At 39.9% G+C, this 25,404-nt stretch overlaps 1 long non-coding RNA gene and 1 other non-coding gene across 2 annotated transcripts; both read right to left on the bottom strand.

Moving 5' to 3' along the window:
* Positions 1-17,171: 17,171 nt before the first annotated feature.
* On the bottom strand, positions 17,172-24,608 carry LOC127016254 (uncharacterized). The gene is made up of 4 exons (XR_007766463.1): positions 24,234-24,608; positions 23,246-23,349; positions 22,742-22,827; positions 17,172-17,516 (listed from the first exon to the last, which is right to left on the bottom strand). It is a non-coding gene; the product is annotated as an uncharacterized LOC127016254 (long non-coding RNA).
* On the bottom strand, positions 22,962-23,079 carry LOC127016336 (small nucleolar RNA SNORA26). The gene has a single exon (XR_007766484.1). It is a non-coding gene; the product is annotated as a small nucleolar RNA SNORA26 (small nucleolar RNA).
* Positions 24,609-25,404: the final 796 nt, after the last annotated feature.

Genomic DNA, 25,404 nt, shown 5'->3' with positions numbered 1-25,404 from the left:
CAGTCTGTGTCAGTCCCTCTTGTGTTGTGTAGGCATGTTTTCTGTCTTACAGGCAGTAGACGCAAATGATAACGATGCCTAATTAATGGAGCTCCCCCTCACCCAACTGAAATCTGAACAGGCTAGGGACAAAACTGATCGCATGCAACATCAAATGGTATCACAGACAGTCAGCAGAAGGTTCATTTTGCCTATCACGTCCATTTTAACTGTGATACCGAGAGAACAGGACCTGTTAAGAAAGGTCTGCAGGGAGGAAAGTTTTCAGAACATGAAGACCCATCTAAGTCTCTGAGTAGTACTTGTTATTGGATATTTGGCAGCTTGTGCCTCTATGGGTGATGTCTGAACACCAAACCATTTGGGGAATGATTGGATACAAGAAGACCAGAAATGGTCAGTGAAACTGTTTGTCTTTAGACTATCTCAAATCCAGCCTAGTAAGTAGTGACCAGAAGGTCCGATTAATATCTCCTGCCTATTGTTTAACTTATTTTTAAACAATCATCATTGAGACTAGTATTTGCACTGTGGCGGGTGCTGTACAAATGGGGCAAAGCAATAGGGGAGCCTAGTGTAAGGGGAGGAGTGAGGTGGATGCCACTAATTTGGGTTAACAGGCACCTAGAACAGGCTCTGAACAAGAAAGCAAGGCACAAAATGGCACATAGTCCAACCCCACCACCCCCACCCCAGGCAGGAACAACTATTAAATCATCTATCACAGGAACTGCTTACTATACTTTTCTTGCCTGCTCACACATTCTTTTTAAACCAACCTTAACCTTTCTCCTTCAATTAAAAGAGGATGGATGATCTCTTTCTTGCTCAATAGACTTCCTGCTGTTTCTTTCTTTCTATCTGTGTTTTTTGCTGGATATTTTTCAAAGTCAAATGCCCTTCCTAGAAATCTGGGCACCTTGTTCTTGGAGCTAAAACTGCTGTCGGAGTTCGCTATTGACTAATGTGTGTAGACTGGGATTGATGTCATTTTTGTAAGAAAAGCAATGCTTGCAGGAAAAGAATGGGAATATATATTATTGTAGGCATTGAGATATGCATTATGGAGACGGTATGTTTTCTGTTTCTTATCTGATAATTTCCTTGATTTTCAGGGACAGATTCTCAGCTTGTATAAACACGATTTCAAGTAGGACTGACCCATGCCAGTTTACGCTAAGCAATAAGCTGGCTCTCAGTCTTGACAGACAGTGTACTTGAGCTACCTTAAATGAGAATTCACAACATTTCTCTATGGCTCCAGCTGCACTGTACATGATGGTGTTTACCAAGAAAAAATATAAACCTGTGGGAAAACACAGATTTGTTCGTAATACGCACTACTGAGAAAACAGCAAAGACCCCTTTTTTGAAATAGAGATTTTACTTACAAGATGCTACAGCTCAAAGGTATATTTTGGCCAAGATGCTCTGCTCTGATGGAACACAGGAAAGTACAGATCACAAGAAATCAGCTTTGATCAACAAATGTAGCATAAACACAGTTATCACGTAATTACGTTTCTGCCATTCTCTGCTGCAAAGACTGTAGAGTTGTGGAAAACCCTGGAATAGTGAGGGCATGAATACAAAATAGCCATTTTCTCATATTTCAGGTGATGCAGAAAGTAGTAACAGTCTATCCATTTTCACTGTGCAGTTTTTTAGTGTTCCTGAGCAGGAAAAAAAAGGAAGTCTCTTGCCCGTTTTCTCCTCGTATGTATTAAACTAATTACTCTGCTTTAACAAGGGGAACTTTGTTCTCATAATTTCCAAGTTTCATTCCAACCCCTGCAGCTAATCATGACCACGGTCGCTGATAATGAGTAGTAAATTGTTATAGTCCTCAGAGCCTGATAGGTACATTCCAGCCTGCATCATGTAGCCCTGCTTCTCTATACATTATTGTTCACAGATGGTAGCTGTCAAACTCTGTCAACTTCATATACACATTCAGAGAGTCACATCCGCATTCCTGGAATTTATGGCTGCGCAGCCCTCACCTTCTAAGGCCCTTAATTCAATAACATGTCACGTCCCTTCAGTCTCACCCTGCTTTAAAATACTTTCACCCACTTACAGGCCTTCCATTTAGAAAAAAAAAAACCTACTGAGTTATTACAATGTAAATATTTTAATAGAATGGGAGGGGGGAAGCCTATCTGGCTTTAAACAGCCCCATTATTACGTTAAGATTGATGGTCAGGAGCTAATGGAGCATTTGCTTTAAAAGTTTATTTAACTACAGGGAAAGTGGATATAGATATGTGTGTCTATTGACTGCCACATCACTGAGTCTTTGAGTAACAGCAAATAATATAAAGAGATATTTGCAGGGGCTTCATTGTCTAAAGGGTATTATTTAGTCCAACTTTGTCTAATATTTAAACCCCAAGCAAAATAAAAATAGGTATGAATAATTTCCATTTCATTTTAAAAGCACTTCTTTTTAAATGAATAAATAGTGCACTTTGAAGATGGATGTCTGAGGACACTGTCACAAATAACATGAATGAAAAAGGAGAAATTCCTTCCTTTGCCCAGACTGAGAAAATGAAGTGCAAATAAGTAAACAAGGCAAATAATGCATAACAAATAAATTAAAAGTCTTCTTTTTTTTTTTTTTTTGGTAACAATGCAAAGATGTTACTAGTAACTCAGAGACCATACTTGCTGCGTGTATCCCCCCTTCCTCACACAGCTCTTCTAGCCAAACTCCTGTTGGCTCAGGAAAGGAAATCTGCAGAAGCGGCTTTCCAGAGCTTTTGCACTTTCAAATTGGCCTTGTCTCTAGTTCACCCAAGGCCATCTTCCAGAAAGGACTCAAGTAAAGCAAGCTGCAGTAGTGGTCTGTAAGCTGACCACGTCTCAGGGCTGGACACACATCAGCCAGAGCTCTGAGCTGGATCAGCCCTTGCATTTCCCACCTCTGAGCTACTCAGAAAGACAGCAAGTCTTTAAAACTGAGGGAAGCTGAATTTTACTAGGATGTGCACTATAAATACTTCTTAAAGACAGAAAACTCAAACTGTCCACATGGCAGATATCAGAAATTAAAATGACTGGTACGCAACTCTCCCGTGTCCCACTGTGTCCTTAAAGACAGCCCCTTACTTAAAGGCTTGGTTTTTTTTTCAATTTCACCTCTTCCACAAACAAAGAACACCCGAGCATCGCCCTGCTGACACCAGTGTGAGTGACTTGGTAGGAGTGCATGCCCGCTGAATGGCACACAGCATTTCACCACTAACAGCAGCCACGCTGGCTGTTAGAAATTAAGGTAGTCTCATGCTGTGAACAAACTGAACCGAGTTTTCCTCCTACGTGTCTTTCAAGCTAAAGTAAGCCAGTTTGTATCCATGAATAATGCAGTAGGACGTAGCTGGTCTTGGAGAAACACTTCAATTACACCCCCACACCCCCAGTAAGAGGAGAACTGTGAGTAATCTGATAAGGGTTACTCTGAAATTCAGTTGCAATGCTGGAGTCTCCCTTCCCTCATTAACCTTTTTAAAAGAACCCTAAGACTCTCACCAGCGTCCCTGGTGGGAACTGGTGCCACCATTAAGGGCATGCAGGACACATGCTATGTCACATTTATGGCCATCTCTGCTGTTAATATCACTGTGAACCCATTGTTGCAGCAGTGATGTATATGCCAGATGAAAGGTTTGTGAGGCTATAATTTACCCAGAGCTGGATATTCTGAGACCGCAGCGGTGGTGACCTTGAGATCATGTCACAGTGGGACTTCTTTATAGGTTCCCCCCTGCAAGAGTGCATCCTGCCAAGGTGGAGACACAGCCTGGGTCAGAGGCTGGCTCTTGCAAAATCTTGGGAATAACATTCTGAAAACAGCATGTGCTGTTGTCTTCCTTCACCTCGTGTGAAAGGGTAACAATTAAATCACTGCAAAACGCATCAAATGGTACTTCAATACCAGCAACAAGCAAACTAAAAATGGCTGGGGATTTAACTCAAGTTATGATTTTAAGTCTATACATTCTCAAAGAAAGTGTGATAGACACCTGGGAATGTAAACAAAACAAAACAAAAAAAAACAAAGAAAAAAAAAGGCAAAAATGCATCCACCCCATTAGTAAAACATTAACAAGGTGAGGAATGTTTTGATAGTCTGTGATTTCTGAGATTCTAGTCTGATTCCCTCACTGCCATAGCTCTTCTGTATAACTGGGTAAATTGTGTGCAGCCTCGCTCTATCACAGAGGAGATAAATAGATTCAAGACTCCAAAAGTACTCAGATACCACAGTAAAAGTGGCTGCAAAAGGGGCTGCATTATCACAGGTCTGGACTTGAGTCAGGAAAACATCTTTAGTCAGGAAAGCTCTCAAGTCACTGGGAGATATGGTCTATTCACAGTGACACTTCCCCAGTGCTCTGTTGTTTGTCTCTTTGGAGAGCAGAAGCAGAAGGTTATATGAAAGCTTTTCACTAAGAGCTTATCTGTTTTTAAGATATTGGAAGGGGAAAAAAGCAATTTATAGGTGTGATTTTAAAAAGGCTCCTATGTATAGGTTTTTGCCATGACAAGACAAAGTCTCAGGCTGCATATTCTCTAGTGCTGCAGGGCATAAAAGAAAGGAGGATAACACGGCACACAACCTGCTAACAGAGCCACACCATCCGTCAGCTGTGAAATCAGTCAGCCAGGCCCATTCTGACTCTTACTCTGTTCCGATTTCTTGATAACTGTTCAGCTAGAAGTATATGGGATGTCTGAGAAAAATAACCTCAAGGAATAATCTGGTCTTCCTAGGAATATCTGTCTTGATCAGCCAGTTGTGTAAATGAAGGGAGCCGTGGATACCAATTACCCTTCTATGTGCTGGGCTATCGCCTGTAACATTTGATGAAGATCCATGGTATGACAGGGAGTGAGAAGAGCAGCAGTTGTTAGTACAGATAGTGATTCAGTCCCACTGAATCGTGTTGGCCAAACTACTGGTCCATGTGATTCTGCAGTGACCTGTATCTGGGTAAGAAAAGTACTTTTCTCCTCCTATTAGTATGTTTTATTTGAATAGCTTACCAAAATACAGACTGCCTGAGCACAACAAGCATGTGCAGAATTTAGCAGAATGTGGCTTGGATCTTAGCTGATAACTTAAGTGTTAATATATGACAAGTAATTACAACGCATACTCAAAAGAAAGTGCTAGAAAAAATACGTGACTTTTGAAAGAATGGTTATAATTGTTTCCTAAATTTAAAAAAGGGGGAAACTATTAATTTGTTCTTACCTATGAGAAGAATTGCAGGTCATGGAGAAAAAGTAAAATCTAATAATTGTAAGATTGCCTGGATTTAGATTTGCAAACATTCTCCACCATTGCAGGATCTGAACCAAATTCAAGTGTTTGAAAGCCACTGAAATCTGCTCTTTTCAAAATACAAATCTAATCCACTCTAACTCTATGCACTGCTTGTTACAAACAGAAAGTCGGCTTTTTTTCCTGTTTGTATATCGGTTACAGCTTAACTGGGGATACAGTGGAGCCACTGTACTGGCGACTTGCTGCTGATCTACACCACATTCCTTCAGGTGCCGATTAGAGTGGCCTTATCAGGAAGCTTTGTGCAGGTGCACGAGGGAGCGCGCCGCTCTGGCAGCAAGCTGGGGAGCATTCTTCTGCCGAAACATCAGGGCCTAATTACACAGCAGTCATTGGGGAACACATATAACACAGAGGATTTCTGATCCAAAGTCCACATATAGTAGTAAAAAACATTTCTAATGTGAACAGAAGTGATTTTGCAAGCCATGTTTTTGCTTCACCTTGCCAAGAGACTTAAATAGAAACATTCCTTTGTTGAGCGAGCCTATGTGAAAAATACACAATTGAATCAGGAAACAATGAAACAATTTACAACTGGCTTGTAAAAAGTGCAATAGGTACATGTTTTTAAAAATATGTATGGGTCTGTACTACACTGCTTATTTTCAAAGTGTTCTGTACCTTGGGGAGCAGGATTATGGATTCCCCTGTCTCACCAGGTGAAGAGGAGGGATGAAGGTGAGTAGCAGGAAGAAGACCTGGCAGGGGCACGAAACATTAAGATTTTGGAGGGAAGAGAATTTAACCCAATCTGCTACTCACCTTCCCTTCTCTGCCGGAGCCTTGCTGGAGAAGATGTTGATGGAGGTGAAGTATCATGTTAACAGGCCAGGACTGGGGGAGACATCCCTAGAGATGTCTCTGGGAAGGGAGATGGGGGGCACAGGAGGTTACTTGCCAGCTAAGGAGGAGCTGCCCAAAGAGCTTATTTCATGTGAGGAGGTGCGGGAAACCTGTTTCCTTACTGGGACAAGCAATGGTTTAGACCAGAATTAGAGCAATTATCTCAGCAGCAGTTGCCAAAACCACTCCCTCTTCAAACTGGTGTTCAATGTGATTTTTATCCAAGCAAATTGTATTCAGCACTACAACCAGAAGCTTTCAAGAGCCTCGATGGAACAGCACATCCAGTGTGCTGAAACCATCACGCCAGCAACCAAACACCTACTCCACACACTTCCTGGGCACTACGGCCACCTAGCTGTTTGGGGCACTTTTGGAACAGAGCTTTTTCTAGTTGGCGTATCAGAAGCAGAAATAGGTTTGGGGTTTTTTTCACTCACAGAATAAGGCATTTTGTTGAATGGCAATGTAGCAAGGTTTTGCGATGTGACAATTTGTAGGACTGAAATGTTTCTAGGTAAGTAAGACAAAGAAACCTTGATAATAGATTTATGGAATTTGATTGCTCTAACAGCAAGAACTTCAGAACATACTTGTTTGGCCACTCTGATCGTGATTACATTATTAATGTGAAGATGATTCAAGTATAAATTAATTGCTCTTTACCAGTTGAATAAGGTACTCCAGATGTACTGTGGGATATATTTCTTTACATGTGTTTAATAAATACATAAATTAGATTGCTTGGTTCATAAAAAGGCACATGAGTACAGGAAGATGGGCATGGTGTTACTACCTCCTCTAGGGAGCACGGGGTCAAGAGTTATCTACATATAACCAAGCAAGGTGAACACAGTATATTGATCTTTGCTCTGTGGTAGAAGGGATTTTGTTACTGTGCACTGTTCTTCCAGCAAAAAATTGAGAGATACCAGCATAAACTGGTATCCACAGGATTCGGCAGCAACTCGTCTGTTAAGTCTAGTGCTGAGTTATAAAACCAGTCGTCCTTTGTGGCTCTTATTTTAGATGAAGGATGGGAACTTTTCCCTCCTCTTCATCCCAGTCATCCTATGCCGCCGGATGAGAAAGCTCACACTGTACTAGCTCTGGGAACAAAAGGAACGGTTCTTTTCTCTAGCGCTGACAACCTGATACCATTCACAAGCACTGCCAATTTAAATTAGGAACGTGGAAAAGGTACAAGAAGTTTAGGCAGCTTAACTGAATGGGCATGCTTATTGAAAAGGGCCTCTGGTACCCTGAATTTGTATGCAGCCAGCAGAGCTGCTAAGCCAGAAAAATCGATCACCGGGAACACAAATGCGGACAAGACATGTTTCATTCAATTAAGTGTTCAGTGAGATTTTTGTCCTCCATCTAGGCATTCTAACAGCAAATGTACCCAGGTGTTATTTTTGAAATAGAATCGTAATTTGAATATCGCCAAGCCAATAAGATTGTTACCAGAAAGGTCACAAGCATCCTTAAAAATAGCACCAATTGACCTATTTTCTAGTAACAAAAGACCTTGAAGGTGTGATTTTTTGGCACTTTACATGCCATTATTTTTGTTTCTCAGTGTTTCAATATCAGCTGAAAATCATCTTAGGTGTTACAGTATGGTGGCGGTAAATTCCTTGCTCTCATGCTGGAACAAGAAGGGAAGCTCAGTGGTGTTCTTTGCATTTACTTGCTAAATGTTGTATACGTAGAAAAGAATAAGTAAGAAGGTAGGCCAGTACAGTTTTGAATACCGATGGTGAAAGATTATAGCCTAATGATTTCAAAACCTCTTTAAAAATTATTCTGAGAACAAAACATACCTGTATGCTTTTTCCCAGTATGCTGAGAGATTAGATGAGTACAAAACAGTGCATGGGCTGCCTCTCTCCATAACAAAAGAATCACCAGGCTCTGGCATAAATCTGCAGTAATTCTAAAATGAGATTGATATGGTTATTACTAGCAACTATTTAGCAAATGTCTCAGCTATCAGGTTTTTTGAGTTACAAAATAAAGGCAAAGAGGAGAAAGCCACTAGTCTTTTCTCCACTCCCATCTTACCAACTCCACATTACTTCAGTGCTGATTATTAACCCTTAGTTGTTTTTAACGGTGGGTTTGGATCTTACAAGGCCTCATGGAAACCTTGGTGCAACCCTCTGGATAATTTTCTTCTCTTGTCCCCTTGCTAAGTTTGAGATTTTCAAAACTGAAGAAATGAAGCCTAGGTTTCAAAAAGAAATTTTATAATGATTTAGAGTAATTTGGGGTTTTTTTCCCTTCATTGATGATACAATGCAGTGGTTTTGCTTTTCAGTAGTATGCTCCAGCATTTTGCCACTTGTTCTGTTTTAGCTTTTTCTCCTTTCAAGCCAACCTGTCATTTAAGTGTTGTGACTTGAACAAGGCAAGGCGTCTGCATTATACAAAATATCCTGGATTTGATACACTAACATTTCCTTCACAAGACAAAAAGCCTTTTTGTTACAATTCATTAGGTTTCAAAAAGCTATATATGACATTTCACTAGAATTTTATCATTTCTGGGACTTACGGAAGCTTCTTTCATGTTGCTGTGAATCAGAGTAAACCTGCTATAAGCTCTCACTTGGTAAAAAGCAGCTCTGTTACCGTTTGCAGAGAATCTAACAATGAAGATGCCCTGAATAAATGGGGCAAAAGTACATCTTTAAACAAAATCACACCTTTGACCTTGGGTAGCCAAGGTGTTTGGCTGTTGTACAGCGGGTATGATGAGGTAATGGATAAGACAAGAACGAACTCTTTCTCAATACAGTAAAATCAGTTATTTATAAAAGTATGATTATAAGGAGACATATTTGCTCCTATTGCTTTACACACAATTCCAGCTATTTAAAACAGTTGCAGAAAATAAAAATTATTATTGTTATAAAATCATTAATGCTATATATCCTGCACTGCTGCTGGATGCCCAACACTATAGAGAACCAGGTCCCTTAGGATATATCCAGACTCCATGGCACAAACTCCCCCACAAAATTAGGTCTAAGCAGATTAATTTGCATACTGCAAGAAGTCTAAATGCAATTTTATGGTGTTCCCTATAGGCTTATTTACCATGTTCCTCTCTGCTACCACAACAAGGACTGATTCTATATAAATTACAGTGGACTTTTTTACACTGCACTGATCACATCCCTTTAGGCTCATTTGTAGATTTGCAGCTCCAGGGAGAAAACAGAAAATGAACTCCTGAGTGAGGGAACTGTACCCTTCTCTTGCCCTACAAATGTCTGAGAGCATACGTTCACAGGTATGCAAATTGTAATGAGGCCCCATCTATTGCCATTACCTTCCTCCTCACTCCCTAACTCTTTCCTGAAGACATATGCCCCACAAAAGCTGGGCCTGCTGGGACCTACATTCTTGACAAGTCATCTATCTTGGTTCTGATTAATCTTAGGTAGCCATCCATCCCTGGTGCAGATCATTTCTGTATGCATGTTTACATAAGCAGACCTGCTCCAAACAGCTTGGAATCAAAAGCAGCAAGCAAATGTGGTAAAACCCCCAGCATCGCGTTCAGCAGAGCTATAGCTGAACAAGGAGCAAAGAGCCACAGTCTGTGATCTCAGCCAGTTCTGTCTCTAGTTAGACGAGGACAGAAACCACACAGCCAATACAACCAATTGCATTTGAAAAGTCAAAGATATTCTCACTGAATTTGAGCACTGCTTTTCTAACAAGCAGAGGTGATATTACCCTTGGTTTTTTCAGCTGAATTAACAGCAATTACCTAAATGAACAATTAGTTTCCTGGACAAGATGCCTGCAAAAAATTTTTGGGGGAAAAATTATCCAAGATTAAAAAGATCAAGTGAGCTTTTAGATCAACATTACTGAGTTGTTATGTAATATATTTAATCGTATGGCTTGTGTTTTAGAAATCTTTTTAGTAGATTATGATTGTGAACAAAGTATATTTCAGACTCCTAAACTGTCAATCTACAGACACTGATAACCAATGACTTGTATTGAATATCCCACCTCTTGCTAAGTTATAGATCAGAAATGTGAGGTGTGTGTGAAATGATTCTGGGTTTGATATATAAACTACCAAACAAGAAGAAAGACTAATTTAGCTTCAATGCAGACTAGACATACTGAGTTTTACAAAATGTCTACATTTTGTTCTATGTTTTGTTCTGTTCTTGCCAATTTTATATCAGCTCTAGATAAGTTTTGATTGCCAACTAATTTTCATGTTGACTTTGATTTTGTAATTCACCATACATCAATACTTTGTTGGTGGAACAGACTACTGAGCTTATGTTGTCACAAACAATATTTAACATCTCTCTAGCATGGGGCTTTGATTTTTTTTCCTTCAGTTAATGTTTTTAGGGGACTGAAGAAATGGACTTCCCACAATAGGTGGCATTCAGTTAATGGTGTTTATCAAACTATTCCAAACCAGAGCAACCAAACCCAGCTCTCAAGGTTGCTGAACAACGTGTGAAACACAAACCACTGCCTCTTCACTTTCTGCTTTCATTCTTCGGAAGCATTCACACAACCATATCTACACTTTTCTTCAGCCCATGCCAAAAAACTTAAATGAAATTTGCAGTAGCTTTCCAGCTTCAAACTAAAATTGGAATTACAACACCCCTGTATGTGATGGCTATAAACTCTTTTTCAGTCATCTCATGATGCTTCCTCAAGCTATCATTTTCTAAGTAGATTTGTTTCATTATTTTAACTCTATGTTCTATCTAGTTTTTAATTAAAATTAATTACATATTGTTTAAATAGGATTCTATTTTACCCCACTGATGCTACCACAATGACACTAAAGCATGCACACAACAATCTGAGACTGTCCTTGTATTCTAGATCAAGTCTTCCATGCTGTTCTCTGTATGAAACTCATCTTCTCATAAAAAGTCTTTACCTCAATGATTGTTTTGATTTACAGGTTGGCCTTCTAGTGTGTTACAGACTATGGGTATGAACTGTAAATAGTGACTTTACCTGAAGAGCTGTATTTTAGGAAACAAAATTCAAGCAGGAAGTTAAGTATTACGCAGAACTAGCTCAGGTTCTTAGAAGAACTGCATCATGAGTAACAAAAACAATTTCCTCAAATCAAGCTCCTGCCTACTAAAATAGTTCATATTTGCAAGACTACTTATATTGTGTGATGTATTTGATGATACATAGGGCATGAACTAACAATTCTTGAAAGACAATCTACAGTCTGTGTGTTTTATATTTCCTTCAGTGCCTACAGGGTAATAAATCAATTTTTCCTCTTGGCTTCATGATATAAGTATGAAATTACATTATCAACAGTGTCAGTGTGACCAATCCAAATTACTTGGCTGAACAAAACACGCCCTGCCACCTAAAGAGATTAAGGAATACTAATGATTTTGATTTCAGTAACCAGCAGTGGGATTTTCAAACTATTCAGCACTGGCCAAATTTTGCTCTATTGACATCAACAGTAAAACTCTAATTTCAGAAAGACTGGAAAGAATCCAGTTCTGAATACTTCTGAAAAACCCTACCGTAAAAATCTTTATTTTAAATTACTTCAAAACATGCAATTTATAGAATCTACCATGAGAAATTGTGCCAGAGTGGGTCTGAAAGGCAGGTGGGAATATAAGCAAGCAGATGATCCGTATGATATTCTTACTTGGAGCTTTGAAATCTGACAACTGAAAATAATTTACTTGGAAGGAAGAACAATTCCTTTCCACCCCCTTTTCGATACATGAAATATTCACCTCTAATTTATTTTTCCACAAGAAAATGGCAACAGCATTTTGCACTGCTGAATTTTATGCAAGATCCTCTCATGCAGTCCAAATTGTACTCAAATCTCAAGGCAATGAAAACATATATAAAATATGTAAAAGTCCAACAGAATAAAAACAAAGGCACTTAAATCACAGTCTATAACTACTTTAAAGATTTCGATTACAAATTGCAAGGGACTTTTTCTCTCTGTGCTCACACAAACATACACAAAATATTGGGAAGATATTAAATAACTTTCTTAAGGCAGACTCAGTAATAATACAATTACTCTGAATAAAAACAAAAAGTGGTGAAATGGGAATAATTCACTATTAAACTGCAGAAGCCACAATAGAAGGTCAGATAACTTATATGGAAGAATAAAGATTATTATTGTTAAAGCGAAAACCAAAGGTAGTACGTGAGAAACTGTATGAGTCAAGCTAGAAACTTGTGACACCCTGCTGAACAAGATCAAAGATGAGTTCAGGTTAACAGCATGAGGATTAGTGAGAAATGGTATAAATAACCCAACTTTATATAACCCCAAACCTTTAGACTGGGCACCTGGTAGCACAGCACAGACCAGGAATGGTGCGGTGAGCTACTGAGATAAGAAAGAGGCAAGACTGAGGACAGGACCTCAAATACTTTTAGACATTAGGTTATGAATAGCAACCTCAGAAAGATAACTAAGGTTTGTAGAAAGGATTGGGGGGCTTGACTCTCTGCTGAAGTAAACAAGCAGAGTTTCATTGAATTCCAGTGAAATTGTCTGAAAACCTACCCTACATTTGTGCTAGCATGCTTGTGATCCACCATACTGATTTACAGGTCCTAGTGATCTCCAACTAAGTTTGCATACCTTATTTTTTGAAATTTTGAAGCTACCTAGATTCGAGCAGCCTTTTCAAATTCTAATTGATAGGTCTCAAGCCAGAGAGAGCTGAGAGAGCAGCTCTTCCGTCATGCTATAGTTTACATGGAATGACATCTCCACTTAATAAAAAATACAACAATTTTCTCAAAAAAAAAATTAAACAATGGTAGTACTTGTGCTGGTTTTGGCCAGGATGGAGTTAATTCTCTTCATAGTAGCTAGTATGGGGCTATGTTTTGGATCTGTGCTGGAAACAGTGTTGATAATTCAGGGATGTTTTAGTTACTGCTGAGCAGTGCTTACACAGAGCCAAGGCCTTTTCTGCTCCTCACACCACCCCACCAGCGAGGAGGCTGGGGGTGCACAAGAAGCTGGGAGGGGACACAGCTGGGACAGCTGACCCCAGCTGACCAAAGGGATATTCCATACCATATGACATCATGGTCAGCATATAAAGCTGAGTGAAGAAGGGGGGGGGGGGGCACGTTTGGAGCGATAGCGTTTGTCTTGCCAAGTAACCGTTACGCATGATGGAGCCCTGCTTTCCTGGAGATGGCTGAACACCTGCCTGCCGATGGGAAGTGGTGAATGAATTCCTTGTTTTGCTTTGCTTGCATGTGCAGGTTTTGCTTTACCTACTAAATGGTCTTTATCTCAACCCAGGAGTTTTCTCACTTTTACTCTTCCGATTCTCTCCCCCATCCCACCAGGGGGAAGTGAGCGAGTGGCGGTGTGGGGCCTAGTTGCTGGCTGGGGTTAAACCATGACAGTACCCTATCTATATTTTCTTCCTCATAAATCAAGTCCTGTCCAAGGGTTACATGGGAGCTGTTATTAACTACATAAAAAATGCTGTACCTGCTTACAGTTCCTGAAGTGACAGCAGCACTATAACTCATAGTCTTGTGAAGCAGTTTGAGATACATGGGATATTTAAGAGGGTATATAATATATTCACTGTTTTTCTTTACCTTTTTATTTCATATCCAAACCCTATATCCAAATATGGAGAGAGAGCACTCATCCGATAGCTGAAGCTGCGTTCAGTTAACAGTCATAATTCTAGTCAAAAAGGAAAACCATCAGCCCCTCTCTAATGGCATAAATACAGATACTCAAGTTCTCCATGTTTTATGATGAATTCTTGGCACACTTCCTTTTTCCTAGCAATTTCTAAAGGAAGTGAGCAAGTAGTTCAAGGAAAGAGTTTATAAAAATTGTGGACTACACAATATATAATGCATAAGCCAGGTGGTGCTAACTTAATTACGGAAGTATGACAACAGCAGTAATTTTTCTCTTCCTGCTCACCTCTAAAATATGCTGCCTGTAGGCATGCAAGAAAGAAAAATAAAAATTTTTGTGATTTTTAAGTATCAGCTTAATACTGTCTGTAATCAGTTACACAGCTACAAGGCAGAGCTGATATTTTCCCATATCTTAAACTCGTGTTTGCTTTGTTTAGTGTGTCTAATTTTGTGATTCTTTCAAATCACACACACATATCCCACAGCATTTATTAAAAGCAGTTGCTTCTCCATATTCTGTCAGTTTAAGATGTTTTTTTGTTTAGCATTTCTGAGAAACAGTAACAACAAAACTTGAATACTATAATAAATCTATTGACCGTTCATAAATTGGTTGAAGGGAGGAAGCTTCACGAGAAGTGAAAATCATGGCTACTGCAGAGGAAGATTGCAGCCCGAGGAGCCTGGAAAGAACGTGGCGATCTGAGGTACTTGGTGTAGAGCTTAATAGGACCAACCTATAGAAGTACCTTGAGATCTTCCTTCTGCTTTGACTCAGGGTAAATTGACACACTGCAAGGTCTTGTATCAAGTCAGGTGAGAACAGATGAAATACTTACTGTGAATCAAAACAGATACAGCAATAAAACGTAAGTTTGGAAGAAAAACCAGAGGTACAGCACTCCAGTAGCAGTAAAAAAAGTCACCCTGTTACTTATTTGTATAACTAGTTTCCTTTAACTAACACATGTGGTAAAACAATGCTGGAGAGGAGCCACAGCAGTTGGAACCATCATTTCCCAGCTCAGACCAAGAGGGCAGATGGGACCTAGCTCAGATCAGTGAGACTTCTCAGCCTTAACACAACACTGGTGGGAATCAGACTGCATTGCTATTACATGGGCAACACTATGAAGAAGAAATGACTCACAGTTAAGGTACCCAAACTGGGGTGCTCTCCCTACAACAAAATGATATGAAAATACTGACCTGGCAGCATCTTTTCACATAAGGCCAAAAATGATTTATGCCCTGCCATCAGTGATATACAAACAAGGAGTGATGGACAACTGAAAGAATTGCAGCTGATATGCGGTTCCAATAAATGTACTCATTATGCAGTGTAAGAAGCAGCAATGGCTTCAATCTGGGAGGGGCTTAATGTCATCTTATAGTTCTTGGGGTTGCTTTTTAATTTTCACATTACTGTTACTATAAAAACACAGCATAGAGTTAAAACATTTTTATTGCACATATAGGAGTTCTATCATTATACCTTTTTTTCTTTTTCCAGCTTTTCTTGATAGCAGGAGTATGTCTAGATGAAAATCCCAGATTTCATGTAGAACAGCAGAAGAGATTTTTTCTTTTCTTTTTTTTTAGTTTTCTACTTATTTCTTTTTATCTTATTCTTTTTTTTTTTCTTTTATACCACGCAACAGAGGACAGAGAGGCCATAACCTATCTGCAAATTGAAACAGCAGCAGCAAGGTCTAAAACAGAAGTTTTGAGGAAACTCATGGGTATCTGGAAAAAAAATCATGGTATGTCACAGCATACCAGCAACTCTAACAAGCTTGCGCCATACTGGACCTGAAATCAGTATCCTGAGTCTGGGCATGTGGGAGAGAACACATTATTTCTGGAAAGAGACTGCATCCTTCTGTATGCTTTACTTGACTTTATTCCCTTCTGGTTACTTTACCAATAAAGTATGTTGTATGTATTTTATGTTTACACTTCAGAGGAAAAAAAAATGAAGTGATGAACGTAATAGGATCCATTACTAAAATCTTGAGAACATTACAGTTAGCAATCTTTTCAAGTATCTTGCAGAGATTTTTTCCTATAGAGCTGCTATTGATTTTCTTTCACTTTCCAAACTGCATGAGATAATTTTCTATTTTTAAGGCACGGATCATGATATAGCCAAACAGAAGCTGGGATTTCATCTTCCTACATCATCTTTAATAAGATTCAATGGCAGAAGCACTAATGAAACCTAAGCCAAATTCCTTTATACAAATTACCTTCATGTAATCCCTTCACTTATCAGGAGAAAGTCTGAAAAACGCTCTGAATCACAGGCCACATACCACCTCTGCTTTGGTGTGCAGTATAGCACTGAGAAGGAAATAAAACGACCTCACCTGCTACCACATTAAACAAACTAGAGATCTGCATGACCTATTGTCTCCAAACCTAGGCAGTGCTAAAAAGCAGGAACTCCCAGCATTTTTTCATCCCCTGGTTTTGTGCACACTGCTCTTCCTAGGCCTCTGCCTATTTCCAGTTACTCCTGCTCATGATTTTAATAACATATATTTAAGCTGAAATACATTTATTAGAATGTGTTGTGAATTAAATTAACTTTGGTCTTACAGTAAACACAATCAATACAATCTGAAGATGGCAAGTCATTGTTGTCAGCTTCTATACTTTTTTTTAAATCTGAAAGAGTATGAGTTTTCAGTATTATAGTGTTCAGTGTTTATGCATTGAGTCAAAGCTGTAGAACTTAAATATCAAAGCACAGGAGGAAATCTCTGATCTTTACATCAAAGTCCACTGAACAGAAAAGGCCCTCTTTGCAGCAATGATTGTCAGTGAAGGTCACACAGCTTTCACCTTTATTTAGATAAGCAAAAGTATTGATGTGTGGAAAAATCCTATGTGAGTTGCATCTGAAACCAAATGTAGAAAGTTTTAAGAAAACGTGTTCTATATGGATCTGATATCTAATGACCATAAAAAGAGGATTTTTCCATCTCATAAACTGTATTTTTGTAAGAAATGTCTGCCTGTGTTGATCCAAACCAGAATACATGGGATGCACACTCATTGTTTCTTAGGAACAAGTGCATTCAGCCTATATTCTCACCCTACTGCTATTTTGCTCTTTGCATGAACTCAAGAATCGTGGATACAACTGTGTTGTGGTTTAACCCCAGCCAGCAGCTAAGCACCACGCAGCTGCTCCCTCACTCCCCACCCTGCTCCCAGTGGGAGGGGGAGGAGAATCGGGAAAGAAGGCAAAACTCATGGGTTGAGATAAGAATGGTTTAATAACTAAAGTAAAATGTAATACTGACAATAATAATAATGAAATGTAATAATAATAATAATAGTAATGAAAAGGAATATAACAAAAAAAGAAGAGGGGAAAAAAAAGGAAAAAAAAAAAACCAAAAAACAGTGATGCACAATGCTTACCACCCACTGACTCATGCCCGAGCAGCAATCCGCCCCTCCCGACCAGCTGCCCCCAGTTTATATACTGGGCATGACGTTCTATGGTATGGAACATCCCTTTGGCTAGTTTGGGTCAGCTGCCCTGGCTCTGCTCCCTCCCAGCTTCTTGCACACCTGCTTGCTGGCAGAGCATGGGAAACTGAAAAAAAAAGAAAAAATCCTTAAGATAAGCGCTACTTAGCAACAACTAAAACATCAGCATGTTATCAACATTATTCTCACACTAAATCCAAAACACAGCACTGTACCAGCTACTAAGAAGAGAATTAACTCTATCCCAGCCAAAACCATGACAGACTGTAACATTATGGGAAGGCATGAGGAAAAATAAGGAAGATGCAGGCAACTAACCATCAACTCAAAAGAATAGCTAGGACAAGTAGCCATCATGACTTGAGTATTGCTTCCAAGCTTCCCACTAAAGATCAATAAGTATGTTTTATTAATGTAAGGCCACAAAGGGTCATAAACCTAACTCTAACATGAATTAATACCTTCATCCAAACTTTAGATTCTTAAAAACAAAGCAGTACAAACCCTGGAGATCACAAACCTGTGTTACTAAGTAGAAGTCGTAACACAAATTCTGATATTGCCAAGCTCCTCAGAACTAAAACTGTTGGCGAGTACCAGACTTTCAAGGTGGTCCCCCAACAACTGTTCCCAATTCAAAAAAAGGGAAGAATAAGCATTTTTGTGTCTTGCCAGACCCTTGCACAGAACACAAAACAATGTTGTTGCATGTAGCCCTGTGTACAGAAAACAGTCCAGGGCTTAGCACATGTTACTCCCAAAGTACATTTCATTCTTCAGCTTTTTTTATCTGCATTTCCTTTGATCATTGAGTCTCAACAGTTGTAACAACTTACTAAAAGGAAGGGAAGTAGGAAATATGCTTTTCAACCATCTGCTAGAACATGAAATAAATACACAGATATGAAAACATTCCCCCTTCTGTCTGACAGCCTTCAGTCTTGCTGAACAAATTTAACATTCTTGCAGATTTAGCCAATGAAAAGCCAAAGCAGCATTCCTAGATTTGCAATCAATAGTCAGAATAAACAGAAATGTACAGATTAAAAGCTATATTATAGCTTTCCTCCATCTTTATGTCCCCCCAAACTCTCATATAATCCCTGTTGTACAAACCATACATACAAAAAATTATAAAATGACAGAATTTGGCTTAATGTCATTTAGCCTGTAACAAGGCTAGTTAATACAAAGCTGTGATGGTGTAAGCCAACTAGTTAGCCCTTGACTATTCTCCAGCAAACCTGGGTATTTTTCTTTCATTAGTCTCCACTTTTCCAATGAGTAATAAAAGGGAAAATTGCAATGTTATAACTTCATTTAGAGGATAGCATTCATACAAACCAGGTCTCTCTTACTTAGTGCACAGCCCCAAGTATACAGTCCCACAGTGCGGTGGTCAGGGTGAATGAGCTAACTTACAACAATAAAGTTATCAGATTTAGACTTACTTCATATTCTAGACTAATACTAAACCCTTTCTTTTGCTTCACTACTTTAACATGATATATCATAAAATTAATTAGGTGAATGATGCCTGAACTGACATATATTCCAAAAAGCCTGAAGATGGAATAGAAACAAGTCAAAGTTAATTGATAAGAGATTTCTTATTATAACTACTCATGAGAAGTCATAGAACAGAGTACTCTCAAGTGACTTATCTTTCCAACCAGTGTTTCTTCAAAATGAGCCTTCAGCACAGAATAATGGCCCCAACTGAGTGATAAGAGTCAAATGTAAAGTCATAAGCCTTATAAACACATGAAATAATTTGATGCTTCTTTAGTTTGAAATACAAACTCTACTTTGATTTTGTATTAAACCAGTTCTGCTGAAAAAGCTCTTCCCATTTTTAAAGAATAGTGCCTTAAGATTGCCTAGTTACCTCAAGAACAAGGTAGGTGAAACATTAAGTGTTCACCATAGAGTCTCGAAGGATACTTCTTTTCATTCTTGCTCTCTCTCCAGCTGTACTAAAACCAGTAAACTGAATCCATTTATGCTGTGTGAAACCAGAATAGTAGATCATGTTTAGAACGATTCCCTCTCTCTTCATCAGCCTTTCCGACAAGACGTTTCAGAAGGACAGAACAGCAAAGACTGGACTTTACATGCAACACCATCACTTAGTGGCACGTGGGTATTTCATTAAAAGCTACAGCAAATTACGACTTCACTAACACGGCAATTTTATTGAGAAACTTGTATAACATACTGCCAGCGTACAGTATAAGTGTGTAAGCCACTAATGTGAAAAAGCTTATCTTCTGCAACAGAAAGACTGATAGGAAACAAAACTTCAGCTGTCAGCAATGGAAAGAAGTACATCCTAAAACATTTTTATATTGGACTTCTTGAAATGTAAGGCAAATTTCTCCCTTTAAGAAAGGAAAAAAAGAAGGAAAGCAATGAGCAAAGAAACTACTTAAAAGTACCAGTTCAAAAGGGTGCAATATAGCTAAACAGATAAAATGTTGCTTAAAAGACAAGTTTTAATCAGTCTCATGGGCAAATGGAAACACACAAAAATGATAGCACTTTTAAACTGTGAATGTGCTCCACAGTGAAGCTGTATCTTTCAGTAACTGCGAGTCATGCCAAAACAGAAGTAAAAATTAATAACTCAAATCTGTACAATACTGAAGCAGCAGAAATGCTTAAGGAGCGATATGATAAAAGAATATTAAAATCTCTTCAAATTGATCAGAAGCAGGTAGTCTGCAAAAGAATTTGCAAGCCCAAGAAATGAACAAGTATGAAAGGAGCCTTTGAGAATTTGAAGGCTACATCACAAAAGCCAAATGAATGATTTGTCTGTGATGGAGATTACTTTTCCAAAGTTTTTAAGAACTAGGGATGAATGAACAAGGACCTGCCTGAAACATTTTGGAACAAATTTGTGAATAAGGACCAAGTCATGAGGATTTAATGGTACTTTTTATCACCAACTGCACAGCATGAAGTTGAAGAGTAGTAGTGTCTCAAAAAACCAAAACAAACAAGTCTCTGAAGGAGTCAGCACCTAAGCACAGAGCATGACTCAAAGGAACACTATTTTTGAAAAGTGTTCAGGTAGGTCCTTCAAGGGCATGATAGTTACCATGAAAGAGAAGGGACTTTTAGTGCACTCTTGGGCCATTAATTCAGAAAGGAGAGGAACAAATAGTTAGTTTTCATAAGTGAAAAGATTTCAAAGCTCTGTTTTCAGCAGTAATTGATGTGAAAAAAGCAGAATACTCAAAGCTAACCATGGCTGCAGACTCCAAAAGATCTTGATTCTGACAAGATCCTCGTGGACAGAGCAGCAGATGGAATTTAACGCCATTTATTGCATGACTAATGAATCCAGGAAGGAAAACTCCAACCCTAACTCTAAGATAGCTTCTACTCCCTTCAGAAAGTTCTGGAAGTGTAGACAGATCACTGAAAACATCATCCCAAGCTATCAAATGTAAACAAGCTTATTAGTTAAGGAAAACAGGAGAGAACATTTAGAAATCTATGCTGAATACCATCAATTAGTGTTGATCCTAAGAGAAGCAAGATTTAGAAAACCAGCACAGGACAGCATGGATCAGATAAGAAACCACGTAAGGCAAGACTGAATAGACTAAAACTTAATCCTTGAGCATGACTGCAGAGGACAGAGGTCTATAAAATGACTGACAAGGCTTGTAGGAAAATGATTCATTGTTTCTCATAACAGGAACTAGACAGTTGCCAGACAGGTTTAATATAAAGAAGAAAAGTACTTTTGTATGCCCTGCAAATTTAGTTTCATCTTTTATTAACACACAAGTCCAGAGGCAAAGAAACACTTTGGTAAGACTAGCAGGCTACAAATATAAAAGATCACTAAATACTCACCCCGTTTGGCATACGTTTAAGTACAGATAACAACCAGAAACACTTCCTGACAAGATGGGGATTACGTCTGACCAAGTATTTAACAGTTTGGTCCTAAATCCACACACTAACTCACTTTCCTGTGTAGGCAGTGGGGAGTGCCTGGCAGCTACTTCTAACTGTATTTTATATTCTTGCTTGTGCATTCTAAGAAAGCATTGGCTAGTAATGGGATGCACATAAATCACTTCATGTTAAGACCTACCATTGAGGAATAAGTTTTTAATATTTACTTAGACATAAGCAACTGAAAAGCACATACAAGCTTTCAATTGCTCAACAATATTGATCTTGCTCTTCAAGAACCTTCACACTGGTTGTTCTTTACATGGAATATTGCAATATTTTCCTTTTTGTTTATTTGAAATAGGCAGGTCTTTAAAGTTTGAGACAATCTTTTGACTAGTTGGAGCACATGCAAATAACACGTACAGCCTAATGAAATAACTTAGGAGTTGGCCGGCTGATCTCAAAGTGCTTTTGCATTCTAAAATACTTCAGAAAACCATGAACAGACATTCAGAATAAAAGATGAAGATGAAGAGGGCCACTTTCAATGGATTTGTAAGTTAAAGATTAAGCTTATCAAGTTTGCACACAGCAAGAGAATGTTTCTGCATGACAACACAAAAGTGTTCACATCCATGAAACAAAGCCTTCATACAGGAAGCACCTAAATAAGAAACCTTCAGAACACACAAACTTCTGGTAGCATTCTCATATTTTATTTCAATTAATCCACACAGACATAGAAATAAATTACAGCAGTTTTTGTTAAGAAACCAGTTTCAACAAATGGCGAGGTTCCCGTTTAAACATGATCATTGAAGATGTGTAGTTTTAGCCATTGCTTGTCTCAATTCCACTTTCAAGACAATCATTACAGGTGACAACTAGACTCATCTAGTATGAATTCAGAAATCAGCCACTCGTGAAATCATAAGCTGATGTTTAATATCAGTTCAAATCCCGTGCACATGCTGGTTTCCTCCATGTAAAAGAAGTTTTATTTAATTTGCAGTGTCGCGCACACAAAAGAGGTAACTGGCCTAAGGCTGAGCTATATGAACATGCTACATGACACTAGCCCTTAAGTCAAGAGCCATTTCTCAATACAAATTTCTTCGTTTATACAGGACAAGATTTTCCTTTCCCATACCATTAGTATGGATTCCATTCCAGAGGACCAGCCAGATTAGAATAAATGGATCCAGTAACTATCATAAGCTTTCCTTGGATTTTTTCCGATTTAGATTGGCTAAATCTATATAAAGTTCCAACAATTACTACACATGTTTCCACTAGTCCAAATTAATTTTGGTTTTCTTTTTTTTGTTTTCAGGTAAGGAATAAATTAAACTTCTTCAGATACAGAAGGCAATCCATCCACTAACATCTGATAATCCTTTTTACAGTACATACCTGGAGACCAACCAATTTACAAGGAACTGTTTTCACTCAAGATGTTTACCACATAGGTTCATAAAGCTCCAACACACTTGAGAAACCTGAAAAAGTAAGATTTACATGAAACTGATAGTAAGACTCAGATAACATGATAATCAGATGACAATTCAAAACCTACCTACAAGCTATTAATAAAGTTGATTTAGTAGCTTCCTGAAGTTCAGTAGTTTCATGAATGTGTTCCTCTCAGCATGATCCAAAGAAGAGTTTCAACCTCACCTCTGGGTTTGAGAGAGGACTTTTATACCCCTCTGTGTTGGCCACTTAAGACACTGCCAGACTTAAGAGGGCAAAGCATAAAAGGGGAGTAGCTTATAGCACCATTTTTTTCTTATTAACTAAGGTGATCTGAACTTACCATTTACTCAAGAGATATTACAATTTGCTTGAAATTTGTGAATTATCAAAAAGCAATATTTAAAACTATCTGCAATTGTCATTAGACTAGAGCACACTTACCTTCTAGCAGAAGGTATTATTCATTCCTAAGAAGTCCTGAGCATTGCTTCTAATTTAGGTGTGATCATCCATGTCTAGAATATTTCAAACATGAAGTGGGACATCTAAACAGCACAAGAGAAAATTATTAAATTATTATATAATTTATATTGTCTAATTACAGACCTTCTTAAAGCCATATTCTACAGAGTTGCTATTATGTTGAATTAGACCTTCTTAAAGTCATATTCTGCAAAGTTGCAGAAGTCATTTACGTAAGGTTCATTATCAAGATCTAGAGCAAAAGGTAGTCAATGGTTCAATCTATTGAAAAGATTCTGTTTTAATTAGCCCATTTAAACTACACAGAACATATTTTTAACATCTTTTAAAATATACTACTAATCAGAAACAATGGAAAGTTTATTAAGCCTAAATTGCTTTTAGTGTTGACACTACCCTGAAGTAAGCTGTAAATTTCTGGATTTAACAGACTGATATTTACCGGCCAATTCATTGCTACCTTGTGCCTACTTACATATACCTTGTAACAAATTATACACCGACCTCAACCAAGAGAGACATCAAAAGTCACTGTTACAGACGTACTAGAAGACTGGACCAAAAGCCTATAAAATCAGTGACCTTTCTTTGTTTGAAAAGTTATTAAGTCCATTTGAACTTAAGTGCCCACACCATTCAGTACCCTAAACACTGCAGGTTACCACTGTAATTTTCTTGATGCAGCCTATAAAAAAAGAAACCACTGCACTGAATCAGATTTAAGGTCTGTGCAGCTCAATACCTATAATTTAGAAGAGAGCTGAAGGGTACAAATGTACACAAATACTTCTTTGTCTCACGGTGATACAGACCGGTACCCTCAGACACGTTTGTCTTTAAGTGGTACAAAGTCTCAGGATTCTAAGCCCTCCGTTTCTGAAGCCCAAAGCCTTATCTAACCAGCCCCAGGCTGTGCGACACACAATAGGTCGGTGTGCCTCCTTACCTATAGGCGTTCAAAGGCACGACTCCAGATCCCCAACGCTTCCCACTGGCAAGGCCTACTGTGCTTTGCCTCCTGCCCACGCCAGGAGCAGCCGATCACGGCAGGCCAGCAGACAAAGCATTCGGGGGCATTTGAAGGCCTTGCCGGTACCTCGGGACGCTTTCTGCCGCCTTCCTCCCCGCCGGACAGCCGCCATGGGTGTGCGTGCGGCCCACGCCACATACTGCGGAGGCAGAGAGAAGTCAGCCCGGAGCAGCGACGGGGGCCAGGGAGGGGGCCGGGAGAGGGACCGCTTGTGCCTCACGACAGGATGCAGGGCGGAGGGGACAGCTCCGCACTGGGTTTCTGTGAGGGAAAGGTGCTCTATCCCCCTGTGTTGACTCCCCGGAGCACCGCCAGGCTCCGAGAGGGCAAGATGTGAAGGGAAGACCCGAGTAGGTCCGGTCCCGTCCCGTCCCGTCCCCCCACCCCAACCCCCACACCCCGCGTCCGTTAGGAGCCCGGGGCTCCTTGTGGGAGCGGCTGCGGCCGCCTTACCGCAGCGACCGGCGGCAGGGGAAAAGGGAGGGCACCGCCTCCCGGGGCCTTAAATACCGTCCCGCCGCTCCCGCGAGACCCCGCGCGGGCGCCCGCCGCCGTTGGAGGGGGCGGGGGCGGGGGCAGGGGTAGCCAGCGGGAAGGGCCCCGCTGTCTATTGGTAGAGCAGGCGCACGTGACCCCGCGCGGGGGGAGGGGCGGTGGTGGTAGGGCGCGCGTGTGGGGCCTGTGGCGGTTGATCCGCGCGCCGCAGCTCCGAGCAACTGTTGAGGGGAGAGGCCGCCGTGCTGCACCTCCCCTCCCGTGCTCCCCCGCTACCCCATGGGGGGACGGCGTGGGGCTGCCCCGGGAACAGGGGGACGGCCAGTGCCCCCGGGCCGCTGCGGTCGGGGATGAGGGGGCGGCCTCCTGCGTCAGTGACCAGCGCCTCGGTTGCTCAGTCGCGCTCCCTGCGGCGGTCAGTGAGGGGCGGACCCGTGGCCTGTGTCGTGACGGGGCTTTCGTCTTCTTTGGGACATAATTGTCGGTCTCTGCCCAGGCCGAACTCTAGGGGCCCGGAGGTCTTTAACACAGAGAAACAAAAGCATCTTGGTGTGAAGTAGCAGCTGTGTAGCGGTTTTGAGGAACTAAATAC

The sequence above is a fragment of the Gymnogyps californianus genome, chromosome 4 (genome assembly GCF_018139145.2).
Source record: "Gymnogyps californianus isolate 813 chromosome 4, ASM1813914v2, whole genome shotgun sequence".
Classification (NCBI taxonomy): Eukaryota; Metazoa; Chordata; class Aves; order Accipitriformes; family Cathartidae; genus Gymnogyps; species Gymnogyps californianus.
This window is presented reverse-complemented; position numbering and strand designations above follow the sequence as displayed.